Source organism: Carcharhinus amblyrhynchos, chromosome 20, assembly GCF_965287045.1.
Source record: "Carcharhinus amblyrhynchos chromosome 20, sCarAmb.v2.hapA, whole genome shotgun sequence".
Taxonomy (NCBI): Eukaryota; Metazoa; Chordata; class Chondrichthyes; order Carcharhiniformes; family Carcharhinidae; genus Carcharhinus; species Carcharhinus amblyrhynchos.
Window position 1 is genome coordinate 38,070,147 of NC_137343.1, and position 14,802 is coordinate 38,084,948.

A 14,802-nucleotide genomic window follows, 5' to 3' on the forward strand; every position below is an offset into this window, starting at 1 on the left:
TGGGGAGATTGGGGGAGGGGTGTGACCATGCTTAACCTGTAATGGAGTTGGCTTTACTCATAGAACAAGTATTGGGGCCAGTGTGTTTTTAATTATTTGTTAGTGTCACAAGCAGACTTACATCAACATTGCAATGAGGTTACTGTGAAAATCTTCTAGTCGCCACACGCTGGCACCTGTTGGATACACTGAGGGAGAATTTAGCATGGCCAACGCATCTAACTAGCGGGACTTTCTGACGGTGGGAGGAAAGAGGAGCACCCAGAAGAAATACACGGGAGAACGTGCAGACAGTGACCTGAGCCAGGAATTGAACACAGGTCCCTGGCACTGTGAGGCAGCAGTGCTAACCATGTGCCACAATGCTGCCCTTCCCTCCATGTTTAAAGCTGAAATGGGGCAGTGACAGTATAACAATTGGGGCATTGAGCTCACATTGTCCATCCACCTGCCACCATTTTACTGGGGCCTGGAAATCAATGACTCCCAAAGCAAGTGGGAGTAAGTGAATCAGGGCCATGTGGCATGACTCGGACTCTAGTCACATTTTCCTGCAGTTTAACATGGTGAGTTCTCACTGCTGAACCCATCGAGTGCTGTGACTTTCCCAATGGTATCTCAAGGAACACCTACATATGTCTAATCAGATCATTGATATCATTGGTAAGACAGCAGAGATATTTAAGGAGATATTTCATATTTTGCAAAGAAGAAATATTATTTTGAAAAGGAAATACTCCATGAGAAAGTTGTACTATCCATGGCTAACTAAGAATGTTAAGTGTGGTATCAAATTGAAAGAAATGAGGTACAGTGCTGTGAGGATTAGTAATCACCCAGAAAAATTAGGAAAACTTTAGAAACCAGAAAAACTGGACTAAAGAAATAATAATGAGCAAATATAAGAGAAAACTAGCAAGAAATACAAAAACAGACAGTAAAAGCTTCCACCATTATATTGAAAGGAAAAGAGTGACTAAAGCAAGCATTGGGCCCTTAGACGATGAAGTGGGCAATTAACAATTGGAAATAAGGAAATGGTAGAGATTTTGAACAAATATTTTATATCAGTTTTCACACAAAAGGAAAGTAGAAAATCCAGGAAGTAAAAGGAGGGAGCAACCTAAAACGGTCATGATCCCAAGAGAAAAAATATTAGGAAAATGCATGGGACCAAAGGCTGACAAATTCCCTGGGCTTGATGGTTTTCCTTCAAAGATCTTAAAAGCAGGGCCAGGGAGGGGAATTGTGGATGCTGCTGCTTCTCCTGTTTGTGGACACCTGCTGCTCTCTTTAATCCTCATATCCTTTCAGTGCGCAGAATTGAAAACCATAGTCACAGTGGGGCAAAACTGTTTCAGATTGGTTTAGCCAGTTCCGGGCCTCTACTAATACCATCAGGTCTCAGTGTGATGTTCTTTACAACTCAGCTTTGTCAAACAATTACACACAACAGTCCAAAGATATGTGGATTGGCCAGGTTAAATTGCCCCTTAGGGAGACTAGCTAGGGTAAACGCATGGGGCTATGGGGATAGAGCTTGGGCAGGATTGTGGTCAGTGCGGACTCAATGGGCTGAATGGCCTCCTTCTGCGCTGTGGGATTCCATGATTCTATGAACTTGCTCATTCCTATTGTCCAGTCAGCTCCACTTCTTTGAACCTGGCCCTGTGCAATATTGAGACACCCCCGTCCAAAAGACTTGAACCTTAAGCACTGCAAACAACAATCCTATGTACCAACAAGAATATCTTAAATTGATGGTGACATATTCTATTGACACGCCTGCATTAATGTGCTATTTCTATTCACACAAGTGAGCTCTGTTAATAGATAAATTACACTTTGCACTGAGTGACAAATATTTCCTCATTTTAAATTGAAACTAACCATGCATCAAAATGCCCAGCGTGGAGAAAATAATAGGAGAGCAAAGTGGTACAGATGCTGCAAATCTGAACTATAAACAGAAAATGGGCCAGGTAGCATCTGTGTAGAGAGAAGCAGAGGGCAGGATCTTGACCCTACTCTCTGTCCACGTGATTGCCAGCAGGAGCTCAAGATTTGATGAAATCTCGATGGCAAGGTTGCCATCTCCATTTTCTGCCACCCCTTATGAGCGATATAATCAGATTCATACCCAGTCATTTAAATAAATTTGAATCTAATTAAAGGCACCCTCCAGCAGATCTCACCTCCCCCCCCGCACTAATCCCACTCGATGTGGTGTAACATTGACGAGGCTTACAACAGGTTCATGCAAATGTGAACCTGCTATGGGGATCCCTCCGGGGTCGCAAAGGTCACTATAGCCCCCCCTGGGCAGTGCCCCCAGAAACAGGTTTGCACTGCAAGGTTGGCAGTCCAGATCTGGCAGTGCTAACTTGTGCCAGGGAGCTATGCTGGGGGCAGGCCTGAGGAGGGTCTCACATGCAGGGGGTCATCTATTTGTAGTGGGGGGGGGGTATCAGACTCAAAGAAGCAGTGGAGATGCTGGTGATGATCAGGGTGGGGGAAGGGGATACTGGGGAGTGGGGAGGCGGGGAAGGTCATGCTGGAGATAAGCGTCAGCAGTGCGGAGGGATTGGGTAAACTGAAGTTGTTCTCCCTGGAAAGACGGAGAATGAGGGTAGACCTAATTGAGGTGTATAAAATTATAAAGGGCATAGATAGGGTGAACAGTGGGAAGCTTTTTCCCAGGTCGGAGGTGATGAACACAAGGGGTCACAGGTTCAAGGTGAGGGGGGCAAGGTTTAACTCAGATATCAGAGGGACGTATTTTACACAGAGGGTGGTGGGGGCCTGGAATGCACTGCCAAGCAGGGTGGTGGAGGTGGACACACTGGGATCCTTTAAGACTTATCTGGATAGCCACATGAACAGACTGGGAATGGAGGAATACAAACAAATGGTCTAGTTGGACCAATGAGTGGTGCAGGCTTGGAGGGCCGAAGGGCCTGTTTCCTGTACTATATTGTTGTTTGAGTGGGTTGGCGGAGGGATGAAAAGCTACAGTTGAGTGGGGGGCAGTGGCAGAGAGAGATTTTTTTTTTGTTTCTGTAATCAAGGCACCCTGATCTCAGTGGAGACGATTCCAGGCTCAAAGAGTCTGTGCCTTGCTAGAGTGGAAGTTAAAGTGACAAAATCTGTAGAGGAGACTGGCCAGTGGAGCTGGAGAGTTCTCCACATGTTTTCTCTCCAGAACTGACACTCTGCCTAATTTCATCCAGAGTCAATGCTTCAGCCCTACTAATCCTGACAGAGTGTCACTCACCTTCTCTCTGCACAGATGTTGCCAGATGTGCTGAACATTTCTAACACTTCCCGTTTATAATAGAGCCAAAATAACCCCTTGTGCCAGCCATCCGACAAGCAATCAGATTTTCCTGGGAGCCTTTCATTTTCCTGCGTGTGGAACACAACAACAGCTGCCTAACATCTGCCTTTGCCAAACATTAAACATGAATTTTCAAAGAAAAAAATTAAGATATGAAGAAACATGAAAAATAATGTAAAAGCAATAAGTTGATAATTTAGAAAAAAAAAGTAAAAGTGGTAATTAAGATGTGCCAAGCAGCAGAGATAAATAATACAACTTTTATTTGCCTTCCTGCTTACAGAGCAGGACTGAAGAGAGGGAGATTAGATTACATCTCAAGTTGTGGTTGAGAAAGGGGAGAAAACAGGGAAGAGTTGGGTTGAACTAACTCCGATCTTGCGTTCACTGGTAGCTACATGCATTCCAAGCTAGCCTCAGTAGAACACATGCAAAAGTGAGAGTCGGGAGCAGGTTGCCTTTCCGCCCAGGGTTTTGTTTGCAGCCTGTTTGGTGTGTGAATAGGTTTTCTGGATGGGAGGGAGGAGGAGGAAGGAGGCTCAAAGTTTATTTATTAGTGTCATAAGTAGGCTTACGTTAACGCTGCAATAAAGTTACTTTGAAAACCCCCTACACTCCGGCACACGTTCAGGTATGCTGAGGGATTATTTAGCATGGCCAATGCACCTAACCAGTATCTTTTTCAGACTGTGGGAGGAAACCCGCACAGGCATAGGGAGAACATGCAGACTCCGCACAGACAATGACCCAAGCTGGGAATCAAACCTGGGTCCCTGGCGCTGTGAGGCTGCAGTGCTAACCACTATGCCACCATGCCGTTCACATATGGGTCCCTGCATTGAGTAACCTGTGTGTGCGTCTTCTTCATTCCCAGCCTCAGATCTCTCTCTCTCACACATATACTCACTCATGTTCTCACGCATTCAGTCACTTACTCACCGTCACACACACAACACATAGGGGTGAATTTTACCATTCTGCCTGCCACGGGAATTGGGCGAGATGTAGACCGTGGACTTCAGGTGGGATTTCCGGTTTCAGAAGGAGCGAGGTGGAAAAAATCTGGCCCATAAACTCATTCTCACGCATACTCACTTATTACAGCTTTAGTAAGAAAGCCCAAACTTCTCAAGTTTCTCTTCCTAACTCTGTCTTCTTGTCCTTCCTAAAATCCTGGTGAAGCTAAAACATTGCTTTTTTCCTTTACTTCTATATCCCTTTCCATTTGAGGCTGCTTCACATTACATAGTCTCTGTCCTGCTATATCCGTGACAACTGGCACTTACTCACTCACTCCAGGCCTCGGGAGGTTTGGAGATTTACTTGCTGATGTTCCGAACCATTATAATTTGGATTTGAATTTATATATCGTCTGTAAGAAAGGTAAAAATGTTTCAGCTTCATTTAGGTTTTGTTTATGAACCTTGGTGCCTGTGTGTCTCGATAGATGTGTCACTGAGAGAGGATTCGTATATTTTGAGTTGCCTGTAAATGTAAATATATTTTTAAAATCATGTCTCAGAATCAGAGAATACTACAGTGGAGGCCCTTCGGCCCATCGGGACTACACTGATGCATGAAAGATCCTGACCTGCCCACCTAATCCCATTTGCCAGCACTTGCCCACCAGACGTGCCAGCCCCCATTGGGTTCCCACCCATGGGCTATAAATATCCAATTTGGCCAGTTCACATATAATTAGCAGGCTTTAAGCCTGATTCAAATCACTCTCGCTATTCACCCATCTCCCTGGCACAATCTGCAGCAAGTGGGCTTCTGTGCTGGTTGTCACAAATACAGACCTGGCGTGGTAGAGCCAAGGACTCTGGAAGCACCACAAATCCCTCAGCAAAGAGAGTCATCCTTCTTCCCCCACACCGTGCAGGTGTGAGGTGTACCGGACCTGATCCCCTTCCCCTTCAGACACTTCATCAAACCCTTGTTCCCCCTCAGACCCCCCACTCAGCCCCCTTTCACCCTCAGGCCCCCCATTCAGCCTCCGCCCCCCCTTGCCCCTCAGGCCCCTCTTTGCCCTTGGGCCCTCCATTCAGGCCCCTTTGGGGTGGCAGGGTAGCACAGTGGTTAGCACTGCTGCTTCACAGCTCCAGGGTCCTGGGTTCGATTCCTGGCTCAGGTCACTGTCTGTGTGGAGTTTGCACATTCTCCTCGTGTCTGTGTGGGTTTCCTCCGGGTACTCCGGTTTCCTCACATAGTCCAAAGATGTGCAGGTTAGGTTGATTAGCCATGCTAAGAAATTGACCCTCAGTGTCTAGGGATGCGTAGGTTAGAGGGATTAGTGGGTATAATTTGTAGGGATATGGTGGTAGGGCCTGGGTGGGATTGTGTTCAGTGCAGACTCGATGGGCCGAAGGGCCTCTTACTGCACTGTGGGGTTCTATGATTCTATGATTCCCCCTTTAGCCTCCCCAGTCAGCCCCCCTTGCCCTTCAGACTCTCAACTCAGGACCCTCTTTCCCCTTTGGACTCCCCCACTCGGATCCCATTTCCCCTCAGGCCTTTCAGGCCACATGCTTGGGCAGTGCCAATGGTGCGTTGCCTGGCACCCTGGCAGTGACACCTGGCCTGTTGCCATGGGCTTCAGTGGCAGTCAAGGAGGTATGCCCAGTGCTATTCACCCCTCTGCTTCTGCCAGGCTGTAGAGAAAAGTTCACTCAAGGTTCCTGGGTATGCAATGGGCTTGGGGCTGCTGGTGAGAATGCAATTTTGGATCCTCCCTGCCCCTCATTGGCCTCTCATTCATTCATCATGCTTTGCATTCATTTGAATAGGCTTAAACATCATTAACCTGCTTCCCCTCACCAGATATTGACTTCCCCGCCATATATTGACACTGTGCTGACATCTGCGTGGTTTACAATGGGTTGACACAGGTATGAACCTGTTGTGGGGTCTCTCCAGAAGCATTAAGGGAATTATAGCCCCCTGGGGAAGAGGCAATTGGCTAGGCAGTGCCCTGGCAATGCCCCTGCCCTGGCCCTTGGCACAGGTTGGCATACTCGTGCCAAACTGGCAGTACCAATCTGTATCAACAGATGGAGCCCAGTGGAGCCTCACTGGGGAGGGAGGATACTTTCACACGTAATGGCAGTCTGGAAAGGACAGAAGATACCAGTGATGTCCATTGGGGAAGAGGGGGAGTGGAGGAATGGGGGTGCAAGATAGGTGCCAGCTGAGACTGTTGCAGGGGGATGGAATCCAGGGAAGTGTGAGCCAGGGATGGAGAAGAGGCTAACTCCAATTGGGGTCGGGGGGGGGGGGTGGTGGCAGGGTTGTGGTTGAGTCTCTGAGACCTCCATGGTGGACAGGGGGGAAGATTACTCAGGTTATGATCAGGGCGCCATCTTTAAAGATGACGCCCCAATCTCTGAGCAGCTGGATTGTGTTCAGGCCCTTCATTTTCCTCGCACGACAGCAGGAAACACATCCTCGGTTGGGTTTTTTTTGGTAAAATGTGGGAAGATCTGGAGAGAAACTCACCAGTTTTCTTGCCAGAAACAACACTGCCGTTTGTCTGGTAAGATTCAGCCATTTGTGGCTGGACTGCCCCCTTTACCAGCCCTGGCAGACCTGCAGATCACCCCTGGCATGGTGATTTCAGGCAGCCATGCGATCAGCATTGGCATTTCTACCCATCAGCTGTGAGAGTGCTGAAGTGGCCAACTCACTTTTTAATCTCCGCACAGTCCTGTCCCCGCACCCTTCCCTCGCACTCCCCGCCCTTCCCCCCACCCCCCTTTCTGTCACCTGGCAGGATTTTAAAACATTGCAGCACTCCATTCTGCAGCACAAACTTACCGCTCCCTCCGTCAGAAACCGCAGGCGTGAGTGAGGGTGGGGTGAGAATGCCCTTCTTTAGTGAGGGGTGGTGCTCCCCTGGTTAGTAGTGGGGACACCTTTTCATTTGTAGGTGGGTCCGATTACAGAGATCTGGCTGCCCTTGTAAAATGGCGGCCAGATCTTGGAACGGTGGGGCTGGCCAGTGGGTTGATCAAAATGGGCTTCTTAACATCTTTCAAGTGGGCGAACCTTTTCCACCTCACGACCTCTCAGCACCTCATGTGTTTCAATCAAGTCACTCTTCTCATTTCAATCAGATACAAGCCTAGCTTCTCCAACCTTTCCTCATAAGACAACCCTCCCATTCCAGTATGATAAACCTTGTGATAACCCCCCATGATCTGCATGGGGAATCATTAATTGACCTCTCAGTCGGGTTCATTGAATATGAGCTCCCTGAGGACTAGTGATCAGCCCACCAGGCGGAACTTACCTACCGAGCCCTATATAAGCAGGACTCTGAGTGGCTCCGATAGTCCCAGTTCAGGCCTGTTGTGTTCACCACAGCCTTGTGGTTATTGTTTATTTCCATTTGTGTAATAAAAGCACAGCCGACTCCTGGAGTTATTATACTTCTCTGTACTGCTTCCAACTCATTTACATCTTTCTTTAAATAACGTGACAATACTGTACACAGTACTCTGAATGTGGTCTCCCTATTGCCCTGTATAACTGAAGCATATCCTCCCAACTTTGGTGTTCAATTTCCCTCACAATAAACAAAAGCATTCTATTGGTTTTCCTAATTACTTGATGCACCTACACGCTGGTCTTCTGTGATCTCATTCGAAGAGGAGGGAGGCGACCTAACTGCTTCAAAGGAACAACAGAGCCACACTGAGTAACCTGAACCTTAGTGAGGAGCAGCGCAGGAAGAGATATACATCCCACATTGCCTGGAGTGGTTAAGGCTAATGGTGCAATATATGTTTATAATGTATGTAGATACAAGATGAAGGCATGTGAAATCGCCAGCTCCAACGCACCCCTCCCTGATGAGCATTCTACACCCATTTTGAGCAAGAGGTCAGCAAGAGCATGCCCCCCAACCTGGAAGCTCTGAGTGAACCTATATCTGGGGTCACCATTGCAGATGTCAGAGCAGCTTTCTTTAAGGTCAAACCATGGTCAGCGACTGGCCCCGAATGGGGTACCTGGATGTGCACTTAGATCCTGCACAGATCAGCTGGCGGAGGTATTCACAAACATCTTCAACCTCTCTTTACAACAATCTGAGGTCCCTATCTGCTTCAAGAAGACGACCATCATGCCGGTACCTAAGGAAAACAAAGCTGCGTGCCTTAATGACTATCAACCAATGGCTCTGACATCCATCATTACAAAGTGCTTTGAAAGATGACTCATGGCACAAATCAATTCCAGCCTCCCGGACTACCTGGATCCACTACAGTTTGCCTACCACTGCAACAAGTCCACAGCATTTCCCTGGCCCTGCACTCAATCCTGGAATAGTTAGATAACAAAGACACCAACATCAGATTCCTATTTATTGACTACAGCTCAGCCTTCAACACCATTATTCCCACAAAACTCATCTCCAAACTCCGTGGCCTGGGCCTCGGCACCTCCCTCTGCAACTGGATCCTGAACTTCCTAACTCACAGACCACAGTCAGTAAGATAGGCAACAACACCTCCTCCATGATCATCCTCAACACCAATGCCCTACAAGGCTGTGTTCTCAGCCCCCTACTATACTCCTTATACACCAATGACTGTGCAGAAAAATTTCTCTCCAACTCGATCTTCAAATTTGCTGATGACACCATTGTAGTGGGTCAGTTCTCAAACAATAAGATAGAGTACAGGAATGAGATAGAGAATCTGGTGAACTGGTGTGGCAACGATAATCTCTCCCTCAATGTCAACAAAACGAAGTAGATTGACATCAACCTCAGGAAGCGTAAAGGAGAACATGCCCCTGTCTACATCAATGCACATGAAGTAGAAAGGGTCGAGAGCTTCAAGTTTTTAGGTCCAGATCACCAACAATCTGTCCTGGTCCACCCACGCTGACACTATAGTTAGTCCACCAACTTTCTCAGAAGACTAAGGAAATCTGGCATGTCAGCTATGACTGTCACCAAATTTTACAGGTGCACCATAGAAAGCATTCTTTCTGGTTGTATCACAGCTTGGCACAGCTCCTGCTCTGCCCAAGACGGCAAGGAACTACAAAATGTCGTGAATGTAGTCCAATCCATCACGCAAACCAGCCTCCCGTCCATTGACTCTGTCTACACTTCCCACTGCCTCAGCAAAGCAGCCAGCATAATTAAGGACCTCATGCATCCCGGACATTCTCCCTTCCACCTTCTTCTTTCGGGAGGAAGATACAAAAGTCTGAGGTCACATTTCAACTAACTCAAGATCAGCTTACCTGCTGCTATCAGACTTCTGTATCGACTTACCTTGCATTAAGTTATTCTTTCTCTACACCCTAGCTATGACTGTAATGCTACATTCTGCATTCTCTCATTGCCTTCTCCATGAACGGTATGTTTTGTCTGTGTAGCACGCAAGAAACAATACTTTGCACTGTATGTTAATACACGTGACAATAATAAATCAAGTCAAATCAAATCAAATGTACGGATTTGGGGTGCATATTGCCCCTTTAAGAGTGTTAGTCAGGTGACCCCTGGGGGGTTAGCTCCTCCCACTGTGGGACTCAGTTAAGCAGCCTTAAATCTGATTGTGGAACACTGCACATCGACAATAAAGAATTCTCAGTGTTCAGGCTACTAAGCCCACCTCGTGCAGCTTACTTTAGGGGTGCGTACATAATAAATGGATCCCTGCATTGTGATCACTTTAGGCTGAAGTCATCTATAATACTAGTCTGATTGAGAATACTCCTCCCTAAAGTAGGTCACTGATGGATAGTATACAAAGTGAATTACCTCAGTGCATGTTTTCCATAGGGCCCAGGAATCAATAGGCAAGGGTTAAGAGATTAAGAACTAGGAGCAGGAGTAGGCCATCAGGCCCCTCGAACCTGCTCCGCCATTCAATGAGATCATGGCTGATCTTTTTGTGGACTCAGCGCCACTTACCTGCCCACTCACCACAACCCTTAATTTCTTTACTGTTCAAAAATGTATCTATCCTTGCCTTAAAAACATTCAATGAGGTAGCCTCACTGGGCAAGGAATTCAACAGATTCACAACCCTTTGTGTGAAGAAGTTCCTCCTCAACTCAGTCCTAAATCTGCTCCCCTTATTTTGAGGCCATGCCTCCTAGTTCTAGTTTCACTCGCCAGTGGAAACAACTTCCCTGCTTCTATCTCATCTATTCCCTTCATAATCTTATATGTTTCTGTAAGATCTCCCCTCATTCTTCTGAATTCCAGAAGGGTTGCAGGGTAGTCAGCCATTTTAAGATTTCCACAAACACATTATCTCCGCATGTAGACAGCAAGGCTACTGTCACCAAACCCTGGCACATTCAGAGTTTCACTACCATGATACCCATGGCCTGTGATCTCTGGCAGTGTTACGTGCAGAGGTCCAGCTACTTTCTAGGCTGTCCTTAGGTTGGTAACATTCTTCAGCAGTCCAGCATTCCCCTGTCATATTATGGATTTTGTTATGCTGAGTGACTGAAGAAGCTGAGTTTTTCTCCTTAAAGCAGACAAGGTTAAGAAAGTATTAATAAAAATGCTCAAAATTATGAGGGTTTTAAAAAAGAACCAATTGGGAGTTTTTTTTTTGTCACAAGAAGTGAGAGGATCTAAGCAAATGAACCAGAGAGCGTTGTAATGACTTTAGGAAGTGAATTGTTCAGATCATAGTCCAAAAGGATGGTGGAAGCAGATTCCAAAAGATATTGGGATATATACTTGGAAAGGGAAAATTTTGGAGAAAATAAGGGGAAATAATTGGATCACTGCTTCAAAGAGGCCTTTATTTGAGCTCAATGGCTGGGATTTTCTAGCCGTGTTCACTCCAAAATGGGAAACTCCTGCCTGGGGCCAGAGGACCTTTGCAATGGTCTGCGCCTCCACCTGCTACTATTCCCATGGTGGGCAGGACGGGAAAATTCCCCTAATGGTTCTTCCGCTCCCCATCCTTTTAATGTGGAGTACCGCATTGCATAGCGGGAGCCAAGGATGAGAGAGACGTCCTCTTCAGATGTGGTGGATGACACCCCCCTGCCTCCCTCCGCCCCCACTCCAAAATCCAAAGCCAACAAGAGATCAGATGCAACAGTGGCTGAGGGCTCAATCACAGCAGCGTCTGAGCACCCACAGTGTTTGTTACCTGAACTGGCGTGGGATGTTCTACAGTACAATACTTTGGATAGTGTTGAGATCAGTTGGTCCTTCGCTAAGTCCTGCATAATTTTGCCCTACAGTGGCTACAGCCATTGTCAGTGATAGATCAAAAAGACCATCCACCATACAATGCCAAAGAAACCAAGGAATTAGAGGACGCAGGATTTCCTCAGGTTCTGAAATCCACAACAACAGGGCAAGATCTTAAAATTCGAGCCTGGCCACTTGGAAACAAAAAAAGAAACCATTTATTCAAGCAAAGTCTAGTGGAAATCTCGAAAATATTGTGCCTTCAAACTTCAAGACTGAGTTTGATAGAGCTTTCTTGAGCTAGAGTACTGAGGAATCTAGAAAGAAAGGCAGATTAATAGTCATCTTCTTAGCCATAGAGTTTTACAGCACAAAAAAAAGTCCTTTTGCCCATCTTGTCTGTGCCAGCCATCCAACACCAATCTAGTGCAATCCCATTTCCAGCATTGGCCTTGTATGCTATGGTGTTATAACCATAGAATCCTTAACAGTACAGAAGGAGGCCATTCAGCCCATTGATTATGCACCAACTCTTTGAAACAGCATCCCACCCATCCCCATCCCTGTAACCCTATGCATTCACCCTGCTAATCCCCCTAACTTACACACCTTGGGACACTAGGGGACAGTTTAGCGTTGCCAATCCACTTAATCTCTGGACTGTGGAGGAAACCGGAGTGGTGGCAAGTATACAGCTATGATCTAACTGAACCATGGGTTCATCGACTCCCTTCAGTGCAGAGAAGTCCATTTAATCCATCGAGTCTGCACTGAATCTCTGACAGAGCATTTTACCCTGGCCCTAACCCATGCCCTATCTGTGTAATACCAAACATTTCCTATAGCTAATCCATCCATCCTACACATCTTTGGATGTAATTTAACATAGCCAATCAACTTAACTGCACACGTTTGGACTGTGGGAGGAAATCGGAGCACCCAGAGGAAACCCATGCAGACACAGGAGAACATGCAGACTCCACACAGACAGACACCCAAGGCTGGAATTGAACCCAGGTCCCTAGAGCTGTAATGCAGCAGTGCTAAGCCCTGTGCCGCCTTACCATCCATTCCAACTGAGTGGTAGGACAGGCTCAGAGGGTTGCAAGGTCCATTCCAGCACCTATGCCACTGCAGCAGGAGGTCTACAATATCAGCCTGAAGCTAGAGCTATATGACAGTATCTCATTGACCATCAATCCTTGCAAATGGCTCTTTCCCTTGCCCCTAACTGCTCAATTACATCTCAGATCATCTTTTGAAGAAGGCCATTTCCTCACCAATAAAACACTTCTGTCTGCTGGCCCACCGATATTATACATGCCATTCTGAATATGTCACACCCACAACAGAAGCACTCTGCAGACAATGTTATCAATAGAAAAGGCATCTCAGTTTAATCATAGAGGACAAGTGGTTGAAGAAATAGATAAACTGCAACTTAGCTCAGTTTTCTGAGATTCTTGTGGTCAATGACCTGAAGAAACTTAAGCCTGAGATGGCTGACCTGCCGAGAGATGCTGTGGTGGCTGCAGCTGAGCTGCTCTGATCCAGCTAATACCTTGGCATTAGGGTTCCAGCCCTCCAGGATTGACATGGAGTCTCCAGGAATTGAAGATCAATTTCCAAGACATTGCTGTGTGACTCTGGAGAAAAATCATCGGGATGCTAAAAGAAAAATTGGGCAGGATATTCCCACTTTCGGGATCTTCCAGCCCTGCTGGCGGCACAACCTCCACCCAGGCTTCCTGGCACCAGAGGGTGGATTCAGTGGAAAATCCCATTGACAGGGATAAGACCTAAACATCCAACTACCAGCCCATGGTGGGCCACCTCCCCACCGCAGAGAACCATGCTGCAGGGAAGAGGGTGATGATCAGAGTATCCCATCTCAGGTTAACATTTCAATGATGGATAGCTCCACTGACACTGCAGCAACCTTTCAGTGCTGTATCAAGGTGTGATCATGACTTACATGCCAGAAAATTCTGGAATAGGATTTGAATGTACAATCTACTGAAAGAAAGCAACCACTGAGCCACACCACATGGCTCCAAAGTGAAAATGTGGTCAAGCAAAAGTGTGAAATGCTTTCCAATTGCTATCCGATTTAGCTTTGTCTTTGGGAAGCAGCTACAGCCTGAGCATGTGATTAGAATGAGAAGAAAGGATGATTGCAATATCCCATTGTGATTGGGGAAGCTTTAAGAGACGGAAATGTTTGAAGAGTGTGGCTGGGTCTCAAATGCCAGATATAGGGGCAGTGGCAAGGCTCAACCCGAGAAAAAGGGAAAGAAAGGCATCATTCTTCTCTTTGTTGTTCAGGTCAGGTCATTAAGCTTCTTAATGAAAGCCTTGGAGAGGGTCCAGAGGAGGTTCACGAGAATGATTCTGGGCATGAAAAGCTTGTAAAAAGTCTGACAACACCAGGTTTTAGTCCAACCTATTTATTTGATAATATACTCACTAGCTTTCGGGGTTACCCCCTTCGTCAGGTGAATGGAGAGTGAAAAGCTTGACATATGAGGAGCATTCAAAGACTCTGGATCTGTATTTGATAAACTTTACAAGGATGGGGGGCAGGACATATCACTGAAGTGTACAGAATATTGAAAGACCTGAATAGAATGGATGTAGGGAAGATATTTCTATTAATAGAAGAGACTAGGATCCAAGGGCACAGCCTCAGAGTAAAGGGGGAGATGAACCAAGGTGAGGATGGTGAATCTATGACATTCATTGCCACAGAAGACTGTGGAGACCAGGCCATTGAGTGTACTTAAGACTGACAGATTCTTGATTGGGAAGGGGATCAAAGGTTATGGGGAAAATGCATGGGAATGGGATTGAGAAAGTTATCAGCCATGATTGATTGGTGGAGCAAACTCAATGGGCCAAATAGTTTAGTTCTACCCCTGCATCTAATGGTCTTCCAGCACTGTATCTGCATCCTGGAGATAATGCTTCTGCTGTTAACGTTCTCAGTTTGTTGCAGCATCTGCCAGGGAAACTTTTTTGCCAGTAATAGTGGAGGGGACTTGTCTTGGGGCCCCCCACTTGTTCCACTTCACCATTGCATTAATGAATCTGGTAGACCTTGCAGAACATACCTGGTACAGGAAATTTGTAGAAATATGCCATTTTTTAAAATTTCCAAATCAAACGTGTGCTTAAGTGGTGCAAGGCTTACTTTAGTGAGGCATTGAGCCTTCTAAAAATCCCAAATTGGTGATCAGACAAATCAAATACTACTAACCTGGGGTCAGCTCACCCAAGCAGA